Source organism: Mobula hypostoma, chromosome 3, assembly GCF_963921235.1.
Source record: "Mobula hypostoma chromosome 3, sMobHyp1.1, whole genome shotgun sequence".
Lineage (NCBI taxonomy): Eukaryota > Metazoa > Chordata > Chondrichthyes > Myliobatiformes > Myliobatidae > Mobula > Mobula hypostoma.
In genome coordinates this window covers 151,323,581-151,349,468 of record NC_086099.1, presented here as the reverse complement: position 1 = coordinate 151,349,468, position 25,888 = coordinate 151,323,581, and the positions used below count along the sequence as shown (strand labels likewise).

General features: G+C 42.1%; 1 long non-coding RNA gene across 1 annotated transcript in view; it reads right to left on the bottom strand.

Moving 5' to 3' along the window:
* Positions 1-11,523: 11,523 nt before the first annotated feature.
* The window catches only part of LOC134343583 (uncharacterized), a 54,372-nt gene continuing 40,007 nt past the window's right edge, over positions 11,524-25,888 (bottom strand). Inside the window, exon 3 of the long non-coding RNA XR_010017280.1 lies at positions 11,524-11,616. This is a non-coding gene — a long non-coding RNA (uncharacterized LOC134343583). The remainder of the gene's footprint in view (positions 11,617-25,888) is intronic.

The following is a 25,888-nucleotide window of genomic DNA, read 5'->3' as shown; positions in this document are numbered from 1 at the left end:
TGAAGTGTACGGAAGGAGATGTCCTTAACCATGGCACTGCAGTCAATGCAGCTTAGTGTCTTGGTCAAGGCTGCATCTGACCATTTGACTAAGTTCTCCCTAGCAATATCTATACCCCCTATCACTACCTGCATCCATAAGCAAAACAGTTTCTTGAACAATCAGATCATTCATCCTTCCTATAATTTTTGTGCACCTCAGCAAGAACATTGTATCTTGTAAGTGTGGCATGTTAAGGAATTCAGGGAACAGGATATCTTGGATCTGATGATCACTGAGGAAAATTTAGTAAGTTATTTTAGAGTAAGGTGTTCCCTAAGAAGTAATAATCATAGAGAGTGAAACTTAAGTCCTAAATAATTATGTTTAACTTGGAGGGAATTACATTGGCCTGAAAAGTGTACTAGGTAGAGAGATCGTAGGGAAGATAATACATAAACAGTAGCAGGTGCTTAAAGAAATAATTTTTAACACAGCATGGATACTGTATATCCCAATATAGAGGAAAAATTCTCAGGGAGGGATGAGCCAATGACTATTTAAATATGATAGATTTTGTTTTTACTTCCCAGTCAGACAATGAATTCCAGATCCAAGTTACTCTCAGGATAAAAAGAAACACATTCCTTATGACCCCCGGCCCCCTACCTTCACTCCCTACCTATGATGTACCATGCAATTTGGAAAAGAAAAACAACAGACTTAAACGCAAGGCCAGTTGTACAAATAGAAATGTGTAATAATTCCTGATTTCTACAGATGAATGCAGCTGCTCCAGAGATAGGATTGCAATGAAATAAAACCAGAAAATGTGAGAAATATTTAGCAGATTAGACAGCATTTGTCAGAAGAGAAACAATGTTAATGTTACAGAAATGTCATTGGAATTGTGAGGTTAAAACTAATTTTAATATGCAGAAAAGGGGGAACAGAGAACAAGGTGGAAGTTGAGGAAGATTAAATGGCGACAGATAGAGTGATAAACAAAGTGTATGTCATAGTTTTCTTCATCAGACAGGGCATCAAGTAAATATAACAGCTGGAATGTCATGTTATAGCTGTGCAGGATGCTGGCACCTGAAATTTTGTGTGCAGTTCTAGTCACTATGCTATAGGAAGGATGTGAATAAGCCAGACAAGATGCAGAAAAGACACACATGGATGTTGCCAAGATTGGAGAGCTTCAGTTACAAGGAAAGGCTCTTCCTGAAGTGAGGGAGATTAAGGGGTGACCTTATAAAATGATAAGGGGCACAGGTGAGAAGGATTGTCACAATCTTTTTTGAGGTAAGTGAGGCTAAAAATAGATGGCATAATTTTAAGGTGTGGGGAAATATTTAAAGGGGACTGCTGAGCAAATTTTTCACACAGAAAATGAGTTGCCAGAGGAAGTAATAGAGGACAGTGCAATTATAGTATTAATCCACATTTAAACAGGCTCAGAGAAAGGAAGTTTTGATGTGATATGGGCCAAATGCCGCAAGTGGGACTTGCTCAGGAATGCACCTTGGTTAACGTGTTTCGGTGGAGTTGAAAGGTCAGTTTCCATGCTGTGTACCTCTTTAAAAGATGCAAGAAAGCAATGGGAGAGGGGTAAGTAAAAATAAACAAGAAAATCGTTCTGAAAGATCTATAAATAGGAGGAGCAGGATCATTGATAATATCAATGGAAGTACAACAAATATTGTAAATTCGAAATAAAAGTTACAGCAATACTCATTAGCTGAAGTGAATGTATGGGAAATGGACCAAATAATTTAATGTGGAACCTTCTATGTTGGAAATTATGATCATGTGCTCCTGCCCTAAGGGAACTAACCAGTAAGTTTCTCCCTAATACCACCATGACTTTTAGTCAATTTTTATCCATTATAAATGTTTCTTCCTAATAATATATTTATGTGTCTGTCATTTTGGAAATTAATTTTGAACTAATTTTTACAGTTTTTTTCACATCTCCATTCAAAAATTGGTAACTCATGATCGCTTTACCTCAAATACAATTCTTTAACTATCAATCTTCCAATAGGTAAGTGCAAATCCAATATTGGCTTTTAATTTGCGATTTTTTTTTTCATTTGCAGTTTAAGAATTTATTCTTGAATTTGTTCCATAAACTATTGCGCATAGAAATTGTTCCCATTGTGAATCATATTACGTTATCAGAATTTAAACTTAGTAACATTATCCCATATGCTTTTTATTACATTCTGTGACACTGTTTTTATATTTCCTTTGCTGTCACCAGTAACACAATTCTAATCCTACCTTTTTACCACCTTGTATTGCGATTCACTAAAACTTATGTTCAGTCATGTTTTTTTCTTTAGAATTTAATGAATGTACTATTAAGAAGAAAGTGCCATGTGCATCTATTATTTCCTTTTCTATAAGCAAAATACTTTCCATTGATATAGTAATGTACGTAACCCCATGTTATTTACATTCAGTGGCTGCTCTGTTAGGTCTACCTGTACACCTGCTTGTTAATACAAATATCTAATCAGCCAGTGATGTGGCAGCAACTCATAAAACATGCAAACATAATTGATAGGTTTAGTTGTTGTTGGACCAAACATCAGAATAGGGAAGAAATGTGATTTAAGTGACTTTGACCATGGAATGATCGTAGGTGCCAGACAGGGTGATTTGAGTATCTCAGAAACTGCTTGATCCTGATGAAGGATCTCAGACTGAAACATTGACTGTACTCTTTTCCATAGATGCCGCCTGGCCTGCTGAGTTCTTCCAGCATTTTGTGTGAGTAACCTTTTTCAATGGCTTGACTAAAGGTTGATTTCTATTTAAGTAATAGATAAAAATCTCTCATTATGTTAGATTCTGGTCATACTAATTTCCACCAATAGTATTACTGCTTGTCACTTATTGCACAAATGGAGAATGAAGAACAAGATTACTTTGATATATTATTGCCATTGTCTTCTCCTTAGGCAGACCCTCAGGATCAAGGATGATTTGCTTCTACTCTGATTCCCTGGATCTTGAGGAACCCTAGATTCTACTGTTGAGTGATTTTTGGGTTTAGGACATATACATTTAGCAATTGACTGGCTACTGGTCTTCACATCTGAAAATGTATTGTGTATTTAATTTGGAGTGCAGCTCTGAACAATGTGTTCCTAAAAGCTGTGAATCCCAGTCCTGACAATGCTGAATAAAATTCATTTGGATATTTGAGATGGGGAGGTGAAGGGTCAGCGAGACCTTTCGACCAAAAGCGTCTCCATACGATGCCTGCTGTACCTTGTTGTGTCCAATAAAGAAGCTGCTTTGTATCTACCAGTAATTTTCTCTGGTGAATTCAGTCATGCAACAACACCACCGCAGATGGACATGAGGTGCCCAGCAGGGTAGACAGATGAATAGTTTGTGAAGTTGATATGCTCCTTCCACTGTTCGTATCGGCTTCCATCTGCTCCCATTGCATGGATTTGAGTTTCACAGTGTCAGTCTGAATGCTGACACTTTAGATGATCAAGGGAAAGGGAATTTCAGGTGTCAGTGAAGATGTGGCTTTTTCTGTGTGGTTGTGAGAGCTTTGTTCTCAGTATAAAAGTGACCATCGGTAGGAAAAGTCAAAGTATAACCAATATGGGGACTCAAAGAAAAATATGGAAATCATCAATGTCACCAACAAAAGTGAACGCATTGTCAAAATGTTTCGTAAAGTGAAATAGACCGGATAAATAACTAGGCAAGAAGATAGTATAGGTGTATAATATTTTCTGTTTTATGTCTATATGAATAATCTGATAGTTAAAAAAAACTAAAAGAAATCTGAAAAAAAATTAGTAAAGTAAGAATACCTTCGTATTTTCTTGCAACTAAGAACAAAAATTGAGGCTTTCTTGAAGACATGTAAATGTGTGTAATTAATGGAATCTCAAAATGTATCATTAATTCAATCTGGTGTCATGGTTTGTTTTATGGGTACAAGTTAGTCTTTTTTATAGTATTGTTAAAGCAGTGCAAAAGTTCACATCAATTTGGTTTGCAATGAATGTAGCACACACAAAATGCTAGGGGAGTTCAGCAGGTCAGGCAGCATATATGGAAAGGAATAGAGTCAATGCTTCAAGACAAGACCCTTCATCAGACCTAGACTGAAAGGGGGATGAGACCAGAATAAGAAGGTGGGTGAAGGGGGAGGAGTACAAGCTAGAAGGTGACAGGTAAAGCCATGTGAGGGATAAGGTGGGGGAGGGAGGTGAAATGAGAAACTAAGTGGAAAAGACAAGGGGTTGAAGAAGAAGGACTCTGATAGGAGAGGAGAGTGGACCATGGCAGAAAGGGAAAGAGGCAATTAATGTAAAATTACATTGTCTTTTGTACTAGTTTTACTTAGGATTTGGGCCAAAGAAATGAGCAGAAGCTCCTGGCAAAGGAGGATTAATAAAGTTGTTTAAAATTATGGAACAACATAACCTCTTCAATCTATACAGTGGATAAGCACAATGGGATAGTTAAAGACAAAGAAAATACAGGAAGAACTTTCATCATAGAAGTAATTGGATTGTTCTTTATCTCCTTTTTCCCTCATTCTATTTCTATATGTATCTCGTCTGTGAGATCTACCTACTATTCCCTTGAATTATGTCTACCAAATTTCTGATTGCTTACCTATCTGATCACCAGATTCGTTGAAACTGTGAATTTGTACCTGCAGTAATCTGTCATTATCTCACAATGCTTGTCTTGTGAAGCCTTCTGAAGCCATTACCATTCACCTGTGCTATTCACAAGCCATGTGAATAAAGTTTGGAAAAGCAATGTCAGTGTTTAATGTCGCTTGAGGACTCTGTGTGCCAAGGGACTACTTTGCACATGCAATCAAAAGTATGAAGTACCTCAGAGAGCACACAAAAGTGTTGGCTTACCCAAAAGAATTTCCAGGAGAATGACTTTTGATATACAGTACATCACCAACAATAACTATTTTGTAAAATAAGTGAATTTAAATTTTTGGCACTGCTGGCAGCCATAGTAACCAATAGGAAGTCTTCTGAAACTTAGAAAATGTTACTGCTTTGACTTAGCTGAAAATGCAGATGAATGGGCTGTTAGTTGACTTTGCTTGGCAAGGCCTGTGCTTTGTAAGCCAAACAATCAATTGTACATTTGTACTGGTTTGCAGTTAATTAACTCAGCATTTTCTTGTGCCTGAGAATGGCTGAAGAATTTTGCAAGTGCTGATTCAACTGCAAAAAAGCAATTGATTCTGGTCCCTTGCTCAAGCAGCTTTTTTTTGACAAAAATCATAGCGACACCCACAAAATACTGGAGGAACATAGCAAGTCAGGCAGCATCTATGGAGAAAATATAGTTAATGTTTCAGGCCGAGATTCTTCATCAGGACTGGAAAGGAAGAGCAGAAGCTCCTTTCCTTTACAGTCCTGATGAAGGGTCTCGGCCAGAAATGTCAACTGCTTATTCAGCTAAAATTGAGTTGGATGGTAACAGTCTTTTTCCTAAGGTAGGGGAGTCCAAAACTAGGAGGCACAGATTTAGAATGAGAAGGGAAAGATTTAAAAGGGACTAGAAGGACAGCATTTTCACAGAGAGGGTGGTGAGTATATGGAATGAGCTGCCAGAGCAAGTAATTGAGGCAGTTAGAATATCATTTTAGTAGCACCTGGATAGGTATGTGGAGGGCAGAGCTTGGAGTCATATGGGCGCATGCAGGAAATTGGGATGACACCCATTGGTGGACACCATGTTCAGCATGGACTGCTGAGCGAAAGGGCCTGCATTCATAAGATCATAAAACATAGGAGCAGAATTAGGCTATTCAGCTCATTGGGTCTGCTCTTCCTTTCCATCATGGCTGATTTGTTATCCTTCTTAACCCAATTCCCTTGCCTTCTCGCCACAACCTTTGACAACCTGACTCCTTATCGTGTCCACGGACAGTCTATACATGGCCCAGCCAGAACTGGACACATTTTTGCAGCTTGCTGTTGAATTCGGCAAGATCTGCAACAGTACAGGGCTCCTCTAGCGATGGGCATTGCAGGAGATGTTGCATAGTTTGTGGCTCAGTTCCACATTCACAAGTTGTGGGGCTGGTTGTATATCCCCATTTGCTTAGTGACACCTTTGAACGACCTACACCAGTCCTAAGTCTGTTAAGGCACTTCCAGGTTGCCCAGTTGCAAGTAGCTCCTGGGGGAAGGCTTTCATCCGGTGGAATTTCAATCGTTGGGGGTTGTTTGAGACTGGCGAGCTGGTCTTTCCACAAGGCGATGCGGGCTTCAGATGGGGTGGATTGTAATGGAACAACACTGTTCATGAAGCTCTTCCTTGACTTCAGGCGGCTGGGTGTAGGTGTATGACCATGTAGAGGGTGCCTCTCATCTGATGTTTGATGGAGTCGTTCTTTCTTGCCAGCTACCATCCTTTTTATATCAGGCGGAGCGATACCCACCAGGATATATAGGCTGTTGGTGTTTGTTGGTTTTAAACAACCTGTGATAAGTCGGCAGCTTGCATTCAGAATGGCATCCATCTTCTTAGCATGAGTAGATCTTTCCCATGCAGGGTAGGCATATTCGGCAGTGGAGTAGCAAAGAGCAAGTGCACTGGTTCGCAATGTTTTCGAGCCTGCTCCCCACTTTGTGTTAGTGAGCTTATTCAGGATGATGTTTCGTGCGCTCACTTTTGCTTTTGTCTTATTGATGTGGTTCTTGAAAGTGAGGCATCTGTCAAGGGTGACTCCTAAGTAGATAGGGTGCTCGCAATGCCTCAGTGTTGCTCCACACCAGGTTACTTTAAGCTGTCGTTTGGCTTCACGGTTCCTGAGGTGGAATGCACGAACTTGCGTCTTTGATGGGTTTACGTGGAGGTAGTTTTCTTTATAATAGGATGTTAGTCCCTCCAAGGCCTCAGAAAGCGTTTTCTCCACAGTGTTAAAATCAGTGCTTTGGGCAGTGATGCATAAGTCATCAGCATATATAAAACGGCGTGCGACATCATCTATAGGTTGGTCATTCATGTAGATGTTGTTCAGCAGTGGTGCGAGCACACTTCCCTGAGGAAGACCATTCTTCTGAATACGCTCCTGCTGCGCTTGCCACCTAGATCAACATAGAACCAGCGATTCTGAAGCATGCTTTCTAACAGCTCTGTTAAGTGAATATCTTTTATCATCTCTAGGATCTTGCAGAGGAGACATCTGTGGTTCACTGTATTGTAAGTATAGACTAGATATACCAATTTCCAGCTCTTCCATGGTGAATGGTCCAGTGAAGCCAGGGTCATCGCTGAACTTCTTCCTATCTAGTTGTGCTCTTGGTTGTTTCTTGCTGGTTTTTCCATTTAGGAGCAATTGGTGTGCAACTTGGTTAGCAGACACATTGGGATATTGGGCAGTTTTCTTGGGATTGCCTCCAAGTTTGTGTATGAGAGACCATGCCTTCTTGCTGTTTTTTGTAAGATCTATTGTCTCTATCAACGTGCTCCAGGTGTTTTGATGCTCTTGAGAGATACTTAACATCACCCTCCCACTGGTAGATATTGCTTCCTCTGAGAAGGGGTCAGATTCAAACATTGAGACATACTCCCTGTAGAGGGCCAAGCTAGAAGCGTTCACATTGCGGCCCTATTTCAACCAATTCTACCACCACCATGCGCAGCAAGTAGTGTATTCAACAACCTGACTAATCAAGAACTATCAACATCCACTTTAAATATTTTCAATATCTTGGCCTTCACAGCCGCCTGCGGCAATTAATTCCACATATTCACTACCCTCTGACTAAAGAAATTCATCCTCATCTCTGTTCTAAATGGATGTTCCTCTATTTTGAGGCTATGCGCTCTGGTCCTAGACTCCCCCACTATAGGAAGCATTCTCCCTACATCCACTCTGTCCAGACCTTTCAATATTTGATAGGTGTCAATGAGATCTCCCCTCATTCTTCTAAACTCCAGTGAGTAGAGGTAATCAAATACTCCTCATATGTTAACCCTTTCATTTCTGAAATCATTCTTATGAACCTCTCCAATGTTAGCTCATCTTTTCTTAGAAATGGGCCCCAAAACTGCTCACTATACTCTATGTGCAGTCTGACCAACACCATAGAAAATCTCAGCATTATATTCTTAATCTTATATTCTGGTCTTCTTGAAATGAATGCTAATATTGCACTTGCCATCTTCACCACTGACTCAACCTGCAAGTTAACCTTTAGGGAATCCTGCACAAAAAGTTCCAAATGAGGGAAACCTACAGATGCTGGAAATCCAAGCAACACAGACAAAATGCTGGAGGAACTCAGCAGGGCAGGCACCATCTATGGAAAAAAATACAGTCGACATTTCTTGCCGAAACCCTTCGGGAGTTCCTGCCAAAGGTTTTTGGCCCGAAATGTCGACTACACTTTTTTATCATAGATGCTGCCTGTCCTACTGACTTCCTGGAGCCCCAAGTCCCTTTGCACCTCTGATTGTTGAATTTTCTCTTCTTTTAGAAAATAGTCTACGTCTTTAATCCAAAGTGCTTGACCATACACTTACCTACACCATATTCGACCTGCCACTTCTTTACCCATTCTCCGAATATTTCTAAGTCCTTCTGTAGACTTCCTGCTTCCTTAACACTACTTGCCCTTTCACCTATCTTTGTATCGTCTGCAAACTTGGCCACAAAGCCATCAATTCTGTCATCCTAATCATTCACGTATAATTTCAAAAAGCAGTCCCAACACCAACCCTTGCAGAACAGCACTAGTCACTGGCAGCCAACCAGAAAAGGCACTCTCTATTCCTACTCTTTGCCTCCTGCCAGTAAACTGATCCTTTATCTATGCAGGTATTTTTCCTGTAATACCATAGACCTTTATCTTGTTAAGCAGTCTTGCGTGCGGCACCTTGTCAAATGCCTTCTGAAAATCCAAATAAACAACATCCACTGACTCTCCTTTGCCTCTGCTGCCTGTTATTCCTTCAAAGAATTCCCACAGATTTGTCAAGCAAAATTTCCCCTTGAGGAAACCATGCTGACTTTGTGCTATTTTATCATGTGCCTCCAAGTACCCCAAAACCTTACCCTTAATAATGGGCTCCAATATCTTCCCAACCACTGAAGTCAGGCTAACTGGCTTATAATTTTCTTTCTTCTGCCTCGCTTCCTTCTTAAAGAGTGGAGTGACATTTATAATTTTCCAGTCTTCCAGAACCATTCCAGAATCTAGTGATTCTTGAAAAATCAACACTAATTCCTTCACTCTCTCTTCAGCTTCCTCTGTCAGAATCTTAGGGTGTAATCCATCTGGTCCAGGTGACTTATCTATCTTCAGACCTTCCATCTTCCCAAGCACTTTCTCCTTAGCATGAACAACAACACTCACATGCCTGCTGTCATTCTCAAACTTTTGGCATACTGCTAGCGTCTTCCATAGTGAAGACTGACACAAAATACTGTTGCAAGGAACGGTGCAAACCCAAATGCAGGACACGGGCTTAGAGATTGAGTCAGGATGCAGACGAGGGTGTGAGAGTGGCTGGAGCTGAACGGCAAACAGGAGGGTGAACAGGAAAGCAGGAGGCAGGCAGAACTTACTTTGACACAGAGCGTAGAAAGGCAAGCGGTAGACAATACTTCTCTTGACACAGAGAGACGGAGTTACACAGGTAAACCTCAGTACTGAAGTAAAACTTAGAATACACAATCCTAAACAGCTGGGAACGTTAATTACTACTCTGGCTAAACAACGATTTGGCAATGAGTGGATGCAAAGCCGAGGTTTTTATGCTGCAGATCTTGATGAGAACTAGGTGTGCCGCCATCAAAGGGAATTAGGAGAAAATGGGGAATTAATAGTCAGGACCATGACAAATACATATTAAGTTCCTTTGCCATTTCTTTGTCTCACATTATTACCTCTCCATTGTCATTTTCCAGTGGTCCAATATCCATTCATGTCTCTTTTACTCTTTACATATTTCAAAGAAAACTTTTGGTATCCCCTTTGATATTGTTGGCTAGCTTCCTTTCATGTTTCATCTTTTCTCTCTTTATGACTTTTTTAGCTGTCTTCCATTGGTTTTTAAAAGCTTCCCAACCTTCTAATTTCCCACTAATTTTTTGCTATATTGTAAGCTTTTTCCTTTGCTTTTATGCTGCCTTTGACTTTCTTTGTGAGGCATCATTGCCTCATTCCTCCCTTTAGAATACTTCTTCATCTTTGGGATGCAACTTTCTTGCACCATCCAAATTGTCCTCAGAAATTCCAGCCATTGTTGTTTTGCCAGCATCCCTGCTGGTGTTCCCTTCCAGTCAACTTTGGCCAGCTCCTACTCTCATGCCTTTAATACTGTAATGCTGATAAATCCAATTTTAGCTTGTCTTTCTCAAATTGCAGGGTGAACACTGTCTCCTAAGGGTTCCTCTTTCTTAAGCTTTCTAATCATTACATAACACCGAATCCAAAATTGCCTTTTCCCTGTTGGGCTCAACAACAAGCTGCTCCAAAAAGCCATCTACAGATTCCCTCTCTTGGAATCCAGCACCACCTTGATTTTCACAAACTACCCGCATCTTGAAATCCCCCATGACATTTTTGCGTGCCTTTTCTATCTCCCACTGTAATTTGTATCCCATATCCTGGCTACTATTTGGAGGTCTGTTTACAACTCCCAACAGGATCTTTTTACCCTTGCGGTTTCTTAAATCTACCCACTCGGATTCTACATCTTCCAGTGTCGCCTTCTTCTTTTGTAATTTAATTTTTTACTAACAGACTCACCCTATCTGCTCTACCTACCTGCCCGTCCTTTCAATACAAAAGCTCCCAATTATGATCTTCTTTCAGCCATATCTAAGTGATGCCACAACATCGTACCTGCCAATTGCTAATTGTGCTACAAGATCATCTACTTTATTTCATATGCAGCATGCATTCAAATATAACATCTTCAGTTCTGCATTCATTGTCCTTTTCAATTGTACTTCCATGTTACACTTCAACGGATCCCACTGACTGCAATTTTACCCCATCTGCCTGTCCTTTCTCACCGTCCCACTACACGCTGATTCCTCTTGTATACCAACTGTCCCATCCTCTGCCCTATCACTCTGGTTTCCACCACCCGCCAACTTAGTTTAAACCCTCCCCAACAGCTCTGGCACACCTGCCTGCCATGAAATTGGTCCCTTCAGGTAACCCATCCTTTTTGTACATGTCATAAATTCCCTAGAAGAGATCCCAATGATTGAAAAATCAGAAATACTGCCCCCTACACCAATTCCACAGCCATTCATTTATCTGCTAAATTATCCGATTCTTACCCTCACTGATACATGACACAGGCAGAAATCCAGAGATTACTACCCCGGACGTCCTGTACTGTACACGACTTGTGTTGTGTTCGTGCTGTATTTTGCTATGACACCATGCCTCTACTGTCTTTGTCTGGTATTTTGAGTTCATTACAGAATCATTAGAATTGCGTTTACTTAATAAGTTCTGAAAATAGAAAATGTCTACCTGTTTGCTACTTACAGTGAGCTCTTCCAAATTTAAATTTGTTGAATAATTTTGGAATTCCGATTTAATCCTCTTTTTTTCAGGCAATTCATTGAGGAGTTTCTAATGCCTGGAATGACATGTACACTAAAAATTACAGCAAGGTCAGCAGATGGTGAGAACAATGTTTCAATCTACTTCCAAACAGATTGCAAGGTCAAGAATATTGTACAGTACAGTTTTATATCAAGCAGCAGCCAATATTCATTAATGATAGTTATAAAGTACAATGTCGGAAATTACACTGTGATCCTTTGCAATCAGGTTGCCATTTATTAATACCCAAGAGGCAGAGTGATACCTTTTGTGATCCAGCTTTCATTTGGATATAATCCTTTATTCACGTCCTTACCTATATTCATCCTGCTTAGTAAACACCACACCTGGGATATCGCTGCTGTTGAATTGTTCAGCCACCCCAGATACTGTAATATGGGCTATGTGAAGTTTACTGTGTGCAATCCTCATCACCTTTAGTCTTTTGAACATAATAGATTTTAACCCCAAATGAAAAATTTGACTCCAATATTTCACCCATTCACTTTTTCTGAGAAATTCTTCAAGTATTTGGAAGGACTTCTAAAATCACTATTAGATACAGAGAAGTTCAAAGTTCAAAATAAAAATTATTATCAGAGTACATACATGTCACCACATACAACCTCTTTTTCCTGCAGGCATACTCAGTAAATCTATAGAACAGTCACTGTAAACAGGATCAATGAAAAAGCAAGAGCATAGAAGACAAATATAAATAAATAGCAATAATGAGAGCATGAAATAATGAGATAAAGGTTCCTTAAAATGAGCCCTTCGGCTGTCGAAACACCAAAAATAGAATGAGTGCAATTATCCCCTTTTGTTCAAACCTGGTGGTTGAGGGGTAGTAACTGTTCTTGTACCTGGTGGTGTGAGTCCTAAGGCACCTGTACCTTCTACCTGATGGCAGCTGTGAGAAAAGAGCATGGCCTGGGTGGTGAGGATCTTTGATGATGGTTGCTGCTTTTCTACAACAGCCTTTCAGGTAGATGTGCCCAATGGTCGGGATAGTTTTACCTGGGCTGAATCCACTACCTTTTTCCATACCAGGCCATAATGCAGCCAGTCAGCACACTTTCCACCACACATCTATGGAAGTTTGCCAAGGTTTTTAATGACATGCCGAATCTCTGCAGACACCTGAGGAAGTAGAGGTGCTATCGTGCTTTCTTTGAAATTATATTTATATGATGAGTTCAGTACAGGTCCTCTGAGATAGTGACACCCAGGAATTTAAAGATACTCTGATCCTCCGATGATTACTGGCTCATGGACCTCCAGTTTCCCCCTCGTGAAGTCTACAATCAGTTCCTTGCTCTGATTATTATCACCACCTCTTTGTGCAGATGTGAACGTAAAGCTGCAGGACTCAATTTTCTAACTTCCAGCCACGTGTTCGCAGTGAAAAGCCATTGGCAGGCAGAACTGCTACAGAAGAGCTGAACATGATGCAAAAGCAGCTTACATTTTTCTGACATTGATTTACTTTGATCAGAATAACACACATGCAAACCCTTCCTCATCATTGAGCGCATCGACAAGGAGCACAGTCAGGAATAGAACATCATCCATCAAGAAGGACCCCCACCATCCAGGCCATGCTCTCTTCTTGCTTCTCCCATCAGGAACGAGGTACAGGAGCATTAACTGTCACACCTCAAGATTCGGGCACAGTTATTACCCTGCAACCATCAGGCTCTTGGACCAGCTTCAACTTCCACAACCTACGGAATTACTTTCAAGGACTCCTAAACTCACCTTCACAGTATTATTTATTTACTTTTTATTTATGCAATTTGTCTTCTTTGCAAATTGGTCAGTCTTCAATTTTTTTTTCATATATGTTGTTGTATTTCTTTATTTTCCCACAATTGCCTGTAAGAAAATCAATCTGAAGGTGGTATATAGAGACATATACAGTAAATTTCCTTTGATTTGGACTTTGAAAATGCAGTAAGTTGCCTTTGGGCTGTGTGAAATTGTAGGAAAGGGATCTGGTGGTATAAATAATTGAAAATCATTATCCAGTCTGCAGCATCCTTTAAGAAATAGTACTTCATATTGTATAGCAATGGAATAAAACTACCAATGCATAACCTGCCCCCCCCCCCAAAAGGTAGGATTTGCAGTTACATATGGTCTAGATGAGTGCATCTGCTGGTACAGAGGAGAGTAGCTAGAGCCACATTTTATAAGGAAGTCTCCTTTCCACATTCTAATCAGATCCATGAACCTTGAGAACTACGATCGGTCTGGCTGGTGAGCTCATTGTCTGCAAGCTGTAAAACTGGGCAAGCTATAAATAGCAACACGCACAAAGTGCTGAAGCTATTCAGCAGGTCAGACAGCACCTATGGAAATGAATAAACAAACAGTTAATGTTTCAGGCCAAGACCCTTCTTCAGGACTGGAAAGTATGAGGGAAGACGCCAAAATGAAAAGGCAGGGAGAGGGGAAGGAGGATAGCTAGAAGGTAACAGGTGACGCAAGGTGGGTGAGAAAGGTAAAGGGCTGGAGAAGGAATCGGATAGGAGAGAGTGGACCGTGGGAGAAAAGGAAATAGGAGGGGTACTGTGGGAGGTGATGGGCAGCTGAGGAGAAGATGTAAGAGGCCAGAGTGAGGAATGGAAGAAGAGGAAAGGAGGGAACAAAAATTTACTAGATGGAGAAATTGATGCCATTAGGTTGGAGGCTACCTAGACAGAATATGAAGTTTCCTTGTCCACCCTGACAGTGGCCTCAACATGGCAAAAGGACCAATATATCGGAACAAGAATGGGGGTAGGAATTAAAATGGTCAGCCACCAGAAAATTTGGTTTTTGGTGGTTGTGGCACTTGACAAAGTGGTCCCCCTGTTTACGTCAGGTCTCAGCAATGTACAGAAGGTCACATCGGGAGCACCAGATACAATAGATGGCCCCAGAAGATTTGGAGGTGAAATGTTATCTCACCTGGAAGGACCATTGGAGGCCCTACATGGAGGTGATGGAAGAGGTAAATGGGCAGGTGTTGCATTTCTGTCACTTGCAGGGATAAGTGCCAGGAGGGATATTAGTGGGGAGGGGCAAATGGACAAGGGAATCACGGAGGGAACAATCCCTGCAGTAAGTGGAAAGTGGGAGGGGCCGGAAGGTAAAGATGGGCTTAGTGGTAGGACCCTGTTGAAGGTGGCAGAAGTTGTGGAGGGTGATGTGTTAGATGCGAAGGCCCATGGGTGGTAGGGAGGACAAGAGGAAATGCATTCCTGTTAAGGTGGCAGGAAGATGGGATGAGCGCAGAAGTTTGGGAAATGCAACAGATGCAGATGAGGGCAGCATCAATGATGGAGGAAGGGACAGCCTGTACTTTGAAGAAGGAGGAAAGGAAAGCCTTGCCCTGGGAACAGCTGTGGTGGAGACAAAGGAACTGAGAAAAGGCACTAGTCATTTCACCGGAGATAGAGTGGAAAGAGATAGTCGTGGGAATCGGTAGGTTTATAAAAGATGTTGGTAGATAGCTTGTACAGTTTGTCTCCGGAGATGGAGATGGAGAGATTGATGAAGGGGAGAAAGTGTCAGAAATGGACCAAGTGAATTTAAGGGCGGGGTGGAAGTTGGAGGTAAAGTTGAAGAGATTGATGAGCTCAGCATAGGTGCATGAAGCAGCACCAATGCAGTCATCAACATGGTGCAGGAAGAGTTGGGGAGCATTACCAGGGATGGCTTGGAACATGGACTGTTCTGTGTAGCTAACGAAAAGGAAGCATAGCTGTGGCCCATGTGGGTGCCCTTGAGTTTGGAGAAAGTAGGAGGAGCTGAACGAGAAATTGCTGAGACTGAGGACCATTCTGCCAGACAGAGGAGGGTGGTAGTGAAGGGGAACAGCTTGGATCTTTTGTTGAGAAAGAAGCTGAGAGCGTTAAGGCTTTCTTGAGGGGGAATAAAAGTGTATAGGGTCTGGACATCCATGGTGAAAATGAGGCAGTCAGGGCCAGGGAATGGAACATTTTTGAGGAGATTAGAGAACATGAAGTGTTGCGCATGTGGGTGGGAAGAGACTGAACCAAGGGGGGGATAGAATGATTTTGAGGTGTGCGGACGTGAGTTCAGAGGTCCAGGAACAGGCAGAGACAATGGGCCTACCCAAACAGTTGATCTTGGGTAGGAGGTAGAAGTGACAGAGTGGGGTAAGGGAACTATGAGTTTGGTGGCAGGGGATGGGAGTTCTCCAGAGCTGATGAGGTCAGTGATGGTGTTGGAAACAATTTTCTGATGGTATTGAGTCTGATGGTTCCAAGCAGTAAGAGGAGGTGTCTGAGTGTCACCGCCTGGCCTCAGTAAGATAGAGATCAGTCTGCCACACGACAACAGCACCCCATTTGTCTGTGAGTTTGATGGTAAGGTTGGGATTGATGTGGAGAGTGGAGGACAGTGCTTTCACAGAGGGTAAGATTTGAGGAGGAGAGAGGAGTGCAGAAATTGAGCCGATTGATGTCTCATTGGCAGTTAGAGATGAGCAGATCCAGAGCAGGCAGAGAACCAGAATAGGGTGTCCAAGATGAGGAGGAGGGTTGGAGACAGGAGCAAGGTGCATCGGTGTGGGGTGGGGGATCCTTGCTAAAGAAGTGGCTCTGAAACGGAGGTGGTGGGAGAAGAGCTGGGTATTGTGGTGGGTGTGGAACTCACTAAGGTGCAGGTGAAGGGGGCAGAGGTAAGGTCCTTGCTGAGGACAGACTGTTCTGCCTCAGAGAGGGGAAGCTTGGTGGGAATGGTAAAGACAAGGCGGGGATTAGAGCTGGTATGCGGGGGGGTGCGATGGAAGGAGAGTTGGTGGCATCAGAGGAGGGTGGGGAGAGGAATAGGGTGTACAGGGAAGATAGAGTGAGGAAGATGGAGGCTCTGAGGACCCAAGAGGTGATGGGGGAGCTTGAGGGACCTGGGAACTGGAGAGGGATGTGGGGAAAGGAGAGACAGGTGCCCAGTGACGCCAGGAAAGGTCTCATCTTGGAGGTGATGGTGACTGTGGCCTGGGCTGGATCTGGAGCTAGAGGCCATGCAGTTCACAGTCTGAAGGGTTGTAGGAAGAGTTGGTGGTGGTGGGATCTGGGGTCTGGAGCTGCCCAGGGTTGTTTAAACCAGAGTTGGCAAAAATTGTATCCATGGTCTGGAGGCATCCAGGGCCTGTGGTGAGGGATAGCAGGTCTGGAGGGCTTTTGATCAAATTGAGGTCCAAGCAGGAGATGGCAAGGTCTGTTGTCTGGAGGCACCCAGGGTTGCATTAAATCTGCGGTTGGAGACGGCAGGTTCCGTGGTCTGGAGGTGTTTGATCGAATCGAGATCCAAGCGGGAGGTGGCAGAGATTGCTGTCTGTTCTAAATGGCTTTGCTTATCACAGTACAGCACGTGAAGTTAGAGGCCATTAGTCAACACAGGGCAACAGGTTTCTTTCCGTGGATGAGTGATACCGATTTACTTTTGATTCCAAATGACTGAATTTAAAACTGAGAGCTGTAATAACAAATGTGTAGATCAACATGTTTTCCAAGGCATGTAAAAATAGAATTTTTGTGTTTTTATTTATTTTTAGAAAAAAGTGTGGGATGATTTAAATGTGGTGTTACATGCTTTAAACAATGTACATGTGAATAGATTTATAAAACCTCAAAAACAGAGGTGAATATTTGAGTTTTTAATTATAAGATATTGCATTTGGTGTGCTCCTCTGTACCAGCACATGTTTATTGAGGCTATATATATGTAAGTGCAATTCCAACTTTCCTGGAATTCCAAAATAAATAGAGGGAATCAGGAATTGATTTTCCTAGGCACTCTATCAAACACTACATTTCATGCTTGAGCATCAATCTCTTCCTGAGTACTCAGCACCCAAGCAGGATATCATACACTTTGCAGATGCCCTCACCTATACTAGGCTTTCTGTAGGAGACCACAGACATGTTAGAGAAACGAGTGGCCAGAATTTTGAGAAAAAGAATACTTGTTTGACTGACAAGATCAGCAAAATGATTGGCTACACTGCCCTTCCACTTTCTGTGAATTAAGGGGAAGAAAAAGACGATAAGAATCATACAGAGCTCCATTTCTGCCAATCTGTAGTCCTAACACTGCCGGTTTTGGCAGCAGCAGAGCCTCCCCTTAGAGATCAGCTAAAGCTTCATCAATAAATGCAAAATCTGTCAGACCTCCATTCTCAGCTCCACAATATGTCTTCTGCCAGTGGATTCCTGCTGGGAGCACATATCAGCCTATGGACAACCTGTCAGTCTGAAGTGCACTATGACCGTGGATTGTAATTGCTGACCTGTAGTTTTTAAAAAGGTGCAGCACATGGTTCTTCAGAAAGGGAGAGAGACAGTCGAATTAAAAAAAGGCAGAAACCGAAAGAAATTCATGGGTTCATAAACAGTAAGTACCAGATAATAATAATAATAATAATAAATTTAAAAAAGCAGAAATAGCTGGCCACATCAGAAAGATAGATGTGTTTGATTGCAACAACATATAACCGGCTGATGCATATTGAGCAAATTGAGCAGTATTTTGAAGCAAATGAAATAGCCAAGTGCCAGTTTTGCTGAGTGTAATAGGTGAAAAAGCACACTTCGATGTTTGACTGCTCCAACCAAACCAACTGAAAAGAGCTTTGCTCATATTGTGAAAATAATGCAGGAACATTTAGAAATTAAACTATTGTTGATTGCAGAATGCTTTGGGTTTCATAAGAGGAATTGGAAGGAAGGGGAGTCCATTTCACTGTATGTGGCTGAATTGAACAAATTGGTTAAGCATTGTCAGTTCAGCGATGGGCGTAATGATGCACTGAGAGATCATTTAGTATGTGGATTCTTATAGGAAAACATTCAAAAACATGAAGCACAACTCACATTTAAAAGAGCAGCTGAAATTGCTGTATCAGTGGAAACATCAGTCAGAGACGCAATTGAGTTGCAGTCAGGAATGAAAGTGAGTGTGAACAAAATTGCAATTCTAAACAGAAACCTGCCTGGCTTAAAAAATTGTGTTACTGTGTGGCAGGGGCTTACATACACCAGACCAATGCATGTTTAAAGGTGAAATTTGCAGAGAAGTACACCAAAGTAGGATACATATAGTACAAAGAGGATGTCGGGTTGATGAAAATAAATGAATTGCACAGGGAAGAGAAATAGATATAACGTCACATTGCAGTTTCAAAAAGAGCAGTAGTCTACATGCTGTTGATGGAAAATCTGATAAGAATGAGAGGATGAGAGTGAAACAGGACTGATTAGCCTTGAGATTTAAGTATGAAAAATAACAAGAAACAAGCAATATGGCTTTCATCAGAAGTGAACAGAAAATTAATTAAAATGGAATTGGACACTGGCTCAGCTGTTTCAGTCATTCCACGAGATGAATTTTAATGCCATTCAAATATATGAACTGCAGCCTGTAGATATCCAATTAAGAACTTACACTGGAGAAAAGATTACCGCTGTGGAAACGATTTTAGTAACAGTGAAATACAACAACCAACAAGCCACATTGGGCATGTACGTAGTAAAAATGGGAGGGCCAGCATTGTGGAGCATAGAGTGTCCGAGACATTTACAACTTGATTGGAGATCCATCCATCATTTGCATGCCAAGTCTCCTGCAGTGGTCAACTGAAAGCGAATTAAGAAAGGTGGTACATGATGCCACAGCAGTGTTTAAGCATGGCAGTGGAAAACTCAAACATATCAAAGATAAAATAGTGTTAAATGAAAATGCCACACCCAAGTTTGTAAGCCTATCTGGTTCCTTATACCACCTGTGATAACATAGCCAGCGAGCTAGATCGCAAGGAGGCTGAAGGAACTCTTTCCAAGGTTGAGTGGTCCCATAAGGAGAGCCAGTGGTCCCAGTAGCCAAGAAGAATGTGTGTGTCATGATCTGTGCTGATTTTCAGCTCATTATCAACCCACTACTGAAAGTATGCAGATCAATACCCTCTGTCCAGGACAGAGGATATCTTTGCAAACCTTTCTGGAGGGAGACACTTCAGCAAGGTGGACTTAGCTGAGATCTTCCTACAGATGGAGATGGAAGAAGAGTCTGGAGCATTTCTCACCACAAACACTTACAAGGGGCTTTATTGCTATAATAGGCTTATTTTTGGAGTAGCATCTACACCTGCACTTTGGCAGAAAGCTATTAACCAGGTGCTGCAAAGTTGCCCAGGCACTCAGTGTTATCTGGATGACATCATTTTTACCATAACGGTTGACAAGGAATGTCTCCAAAATCTCAAGACAGCGTTAAAAAGAGGGGCTCAGAGCGTGACACAAGTGTGACTATTTTAAAACGAGCATCACTTTCTGTGGTCACACCATCAACGCATAAGGATTACACGTGTGCTGAGAAAATTTAAGCAGTGGTAGATTCCTCAAGGCCAAAGGACTGGTCACAGTTGTGGTCCTTTTTAGGATTTGTCAATCATTATAACCAGTTCTTGCCAAACCTGGCTGCTGTGCTCCACACCTTGAACTCATTACTACAGATTGGGAAGAAATGGCAGGGGACAAAGCAGTGTGAAGTGGTTTTCCAAACAATAAAGGCAAGAATCGTGGTATAGGATCTGGTTCCTCAACACCAGTCTGGGCCATTCTCTCAGTAATGGAGGCACCACAGCGTGTTTCATCTTCTATCTGTAGTGATACACTGGAGTTTGGCCCCACTAAGCCTTTGGGAATAAGGTTTTTTGCTTTAGGGTGTTCCTTGATATATTGCTGGGAATGTGTTCCCCCCGATACGCCAGGCTGTCCCCGCGCTGGGTCTCTTTTAAGTTTTCCAACGTCTCTCTCTGCTTCGATACTTGCGGGCTCACTCTCCAGGGGGTTTCCCATCGTTCACACTCCTGTCTGAAGTGTTCCACTTTACCACAGTTATATAACAGACAATACCGGCCGTTCCCCTTCTCACGGGAGCCTGGCTGCTAGCAGCCCTCCGCATAGTCTGTCCCCTTAGTGGATCCACCTCCCTATCAGCTCCATCATATGGGGAGGGGGAGCACATCCACTGATAACAACAGGGACATCTCAGTTCTCAACTCTGCCACAATCTCCTCTACCACTCCCCGGGACAGGCTATCCGTGGTCACTTCACTGCAGGGGACCACTACCGAGGACTGTACCTTGCTGACGGAGGCCTCCCGCGCCTCCATGCCTTCTCCTCCTCTCGTAGTTCTCTGATCAGCTCAACAAAAGAGGGAGGGGGGCACATCTTATGAGACAGTCAGAGGCCCCAAGCAATCAGGTTCTGGGACTGGGCGTCTTTCGCTATTTGGTCCATCCTTAACTGATCCACCTCAGCCAACTGAATGGCCCCTCTGTGCCGCAAGCAATTTAGTTGCCTCTCCAGCTGAAAAATGTAAGCAGAAAGCTTCACCCACTTCTCCTGACACATGTTCTGAAACCCCGTCATGAGCTCTATTGGGCTTCCCGTTGCACAAACACCTTTTCTAGTGTTTGCATGTAGGCCGCAGAAGTGGCAAGGGGGTTCTGTCCCTTTATGGCTCTCACTTCGTCAGCAGCCCACCCGCTCAAACTTTCAACCAATCGCTGTCGTTTTACATCATCAGAGCACTGCACTCATCTAACAACCGAGAGGCCTGCTCCACCCAAATTTCATACTCCTCTTCCCCTTTAGGAGTGGGCTTCGTTCCTGAGAAGAGGCTGGGACTTTGAACCTGGACATTTTTCCATTTATTTGCCTGGGAGATAAGGGTTGCTACCAACTCTCTTCTCACTGGGGGGGCTAATCAGACATTCCAAATCAGACCACTCCTTCCCCTTGCTGTGCAGAAACACGAGCACCCTGTCACTGAAGTCTCCGCCCCCAGCTATGGGAGATTCGACTTCCGATTTGGCCCGCTCCCTTACACTCTCCTTCCGCAAAGTATGGACAGTCCACGGCGCCCCCCCGCACCCCCCCCCGGGGCTCCAATAGTACCAGACAGTTCCACCGTCATTATGTTAGTGCTAGTCTGAACTAAAACAAAGTCTGTGCCCACCACTTTATCAAACCTCCGCCCCACAATTGTAACTTTCCCTACAGCTTTAACAGTACTTAAAAGTTGAATTAACAATTCATCAGGAGTACGAATATCTACCCCACTCAACACACATGCATTCATTACCAGTAACCCCATGGATTCACACCACCGCTCAACCCCGGCAGCATCCATACCCACGTATTGTAATCACTTTGCTGGACAATAGTTTAGCACACAACCCACTGGATCAATGCTCAGGGCAATCACACAGCATCCAACAAAATCAATCCCGAACGATACCCAATAATTGTAACCCTCAGGTTCCATCGGCTACGTAAGTGTAGGGAAGACAATCTCTGGCCCTGCCAAACGACTGAGATTGAGATGCGAGTCCACCCCGAAACCGCCCCATTTGTGTGGATGCTGCATGATTTGTTCCCTGTTACAATTCAGTACCATGAGATAACAGACAGTACACTGCATACAATTAAACAATTTAGCTTTATAATTCTTAATTTGACTACTGGGTTAGTGAAGAAAAGGTGAAAAAAGAAAAGGACCCATTTTAATGAAACAGTCCAATGTGCACAAGTTGGAGCTTGTGGTTTCCCCTTCGCCAATCCTCCTCCGATCTCCTCAGCCTTCGTCGGATCATGGCTCCGCCCTGGGTTGAGTCCTAAGATCTCCTTCCTCCAGTGTCTTCTCTCTTCTCCCACTGAACGAAAGAGCCAGATCACCCTGGTGTCAGGCACACAGCAGGAAAACACCCTCCTGTCATTGGCCGGCTCACATTCCAAAGCACCCGTTATCTCTAACCCTAACCCAAACACTGCTTCTACTGAAAGACCACTACATTAGCAGTGAAACCTTTCCCAGGGTGTTACACTTACGTAATACACTATGGATTATGTTTAAAAGTACGTACATGACATACGTTATTACGCCACAACATCATATGCACATACCTCACTTGAAGTAAAAACTAAGAATGTACAACAGTTATTCCCAGCTCCATGATTTTGCTTTTAATTAGTGTTTATATTTTGGAGTTACAAAACGTAACACATGGCTACGTATTTTTATGCATTGAGTTGATTAGATATTTGCATTAACAAGCAGGTGTACAGGTGTACCTAATGTAGTGGCCACTGAGTGCATAGCACAACAGTTATCCTAAATAGTAATTTTTAAAATTATGCATATCTAATTATCAGCATAAATCAATGCCAACTGTTTCCATCATTTTCTCAGGGAGTCTGTTCACTGTTAACCATTCTTCGTGCAAATCACAAATGACTTCATATATAGCAATGCTTTAATTTCATGGATGAGAAATTGTTTGTGATCTGTACTTCCTAGCAATATAAGTAATAATACATATGGCGATTCAGGTTGTTTTGGCAGGCCTCGTAACATTTTGACTTACAATAATGAGCAAGGCATATGACTAATAAAGAAGCACTTCCTAAGGGTAGCATTTTGAAGGCCAGACTCATTCAATGCTTCATGAAGAAAACATTAAGTGATATCTTATTTAAATTTAGAGTGGAAAGCCAGAGTACATAATTATAAAGTGAAGAAACTGTCAGCAAAACTCAAATAAATAAAAAAGCTTAGTTATCGAATAAGCGTTCAAGGCGTTGTCATCACTGAGGGCATATCACAGCAGAGATTCCATGTGATGATCCAATCCTTCCATGAATTTAATGGAACAATACAGGGAATGGGTAGATGGAGCCCGTCAGCCTGGGAAGGCAGTCCATCTAAGAGAGGGAAAGCTCTGATTTCAAACCTCTGCTGCCTTGCAGCCATACCCACGCGTGGGAAAGGCTTCGGGAGTAAACCCTGAGGATAAATCTGGAGCTGGAGTCCCTAAGGCAGTCTGACGTTGCCTTCAACCTCGTTCTGGCAACTCCTGTGACGACACTGGTGCCAAGCTGTATTGGCTCTTGCCCTTCCCTTGGACAATATCGGTGGCATGGAGAGTGGAGACTTGCTGCATGGGCAACTGCCGGTCCTCCATACAACCTTGCCCAGGCCTGTGCCCTGGACAGGACACAGACTTTCCAGGCGCAGATCCATGGTCTCGTGAGACTAACGGATGCCACCACAGGGAATATCAGGTCCTTAAATTACGAAGACAGAGGGTTTCATTGCCTGATTCACTGTTCTTGTTCCGAGGGCCGTAATGGTAACTTTTGCAAAGATGTATGTAGGAATAGAGAATTGGTGGCAGACCTCCCTGTACCTTATCTTTTTCCCTACCATCATGTTATTCCTGGATTTCAACTAAAATGACACAGGATGCTATAGCCCCAAGTCTGACACCTGGTGTACCATAACTAGAATAAAAAACTACATTTGCTCCAAATTCAAATCAAAGCCAGAAAATGCTGAAAGCCCACGACAGGTCAAGCAGCTTCCAGGCAGAGAGAAAGGGAAGCAGATGTTTTAGGTCAGTGATCAAGTTATCAGAACTGGTAAAGTTTAGAGAATTGAAAAGAATTTTCTTCACAACTCTGACATATGGATCAATGAGCAACTCATCTCATTATGAAGCAACTAGCTAAACTCAGTAAACCCTAGCAGATTGATCTGATTTTGAAACCGGTTATATTTTCGGTGCTTAGAAAGTTTCTTAAAATCAACAGATTGAAACTAACTGGCAACTCAAGCCACAGTTAACCTTTTTAGGTTTTCTTCTTGGTCAATAAAACATTCTAAAATAAATCAATGTGGGTTTTCAAACATAGGGTGTGGTGCCATACCAGTTCATGGTGCAGAATATAATAACGTATACTCTATATATAAAACACACTAAAAAGGCAAAATCTCCCAAATTTAGAAGTTGGTGAAAAGCAAATGAACTAAAAAAAACTTCTAGTTTTATTCCTTCAAAATTATGTATGAATTAAGTTATTTTTAATATACTGTATAATTTAATAAAGTCCTGGGTATGACTCTAAACTGTAACCGGTGATGAGGCTCTGACTGGGGACTTTCAGAGCTTTGGGGAAAGTGGAGTTACCCCTTAGTCATTCATTGCTCCCAGGGCCACTCTGACCCGGAACGGTAGCACCTGCAAGGGCTCCTGCTCAGGATACGAGCCAAGGCCAACTGCGGATCCGGCAGGTTCAGTAACTGAACTTATGACGGAGAAGGCGGTTGAGATGTGACCTCAAATGACAATGGCTATAGTATAGACGGATTAACATTTGGGAAGGGAAATGGTGGTTTCTTTAGTTTGCCCAATGGTAGACATTAGCAAACCACCGTTGCTAGATACCAGATTTCCTAGAATCTATTTGCTAAGAAAACCAAACTCACAAAATGTATCACATAACAACAGCGTCGAGAGGATCTTCAAGACAATTCTGAAGATGCTTCACTTGGTAGGGTTGATTCTGTTCAGCAGGGGATCCCCAACTGTCATCAAGCTACTGCTCATAAAATTCAAGTATCACAAAATAAAATTATTGCCACTTGGACTATAAGAACCCTATATCAAGCAGGAAGATTGGACAATGTGATAAATGAAATGGAAAGACTAAAGATTAACATCATGGAAATTAGCAAAGTTCGTTGGTTAGGTGCTGGAACATGTCAGAATAGAAATAAAACACTAGTTTATTCTTGTGGAACATCCCATACTAATGGAGTTGGAATTCTTATGGATGAAAACATGGCAAAAAGTGTTTTGGGACATTGGGCAATATCAGAAAGAGTGCTCCTTGTTAGATTCAGAGGACAACCATTTAATTTAGCAATTATACAGGTATATGCACCTACAACAGATGGAACAAATATAGATAAATTCTATGAAGAGCTTGAACAAGCCAAGAATGGATACAAATCTCAAGATATTGTTATTGTCATGGGAGATCTAAATGCTAAAGTAGAACGAGGTGCTGATGGAAATACCATAGGAAAATTTGGACTAGGGGAAAGAAATGAAAGAGGTGAGAAATGGGTAGAATGGTGCGAGGTGAATAATCAGGTCATTATGAATACCGACTTTAAAAACCATCCAAGACACTTGTGGACCTGGAAAAGTCCAGGTGATGACACTAGAAATCAAACTGACTTTATTACTATAAACCAAAGATTCAGAAACTCAGTGACTCAATGCAAAACATATCCAGGTGCAGACTGTAATAGTGACCATAACCCAATAGTATGTCATGTAAAAGTAAAACTTAAAAAACTAAAGAAGGAAAAACCTGACAATTCCTTGACTACTTGCAATTAATTAAAGAAGAAAACTTAAGACAAAAATTTACAATTGGAG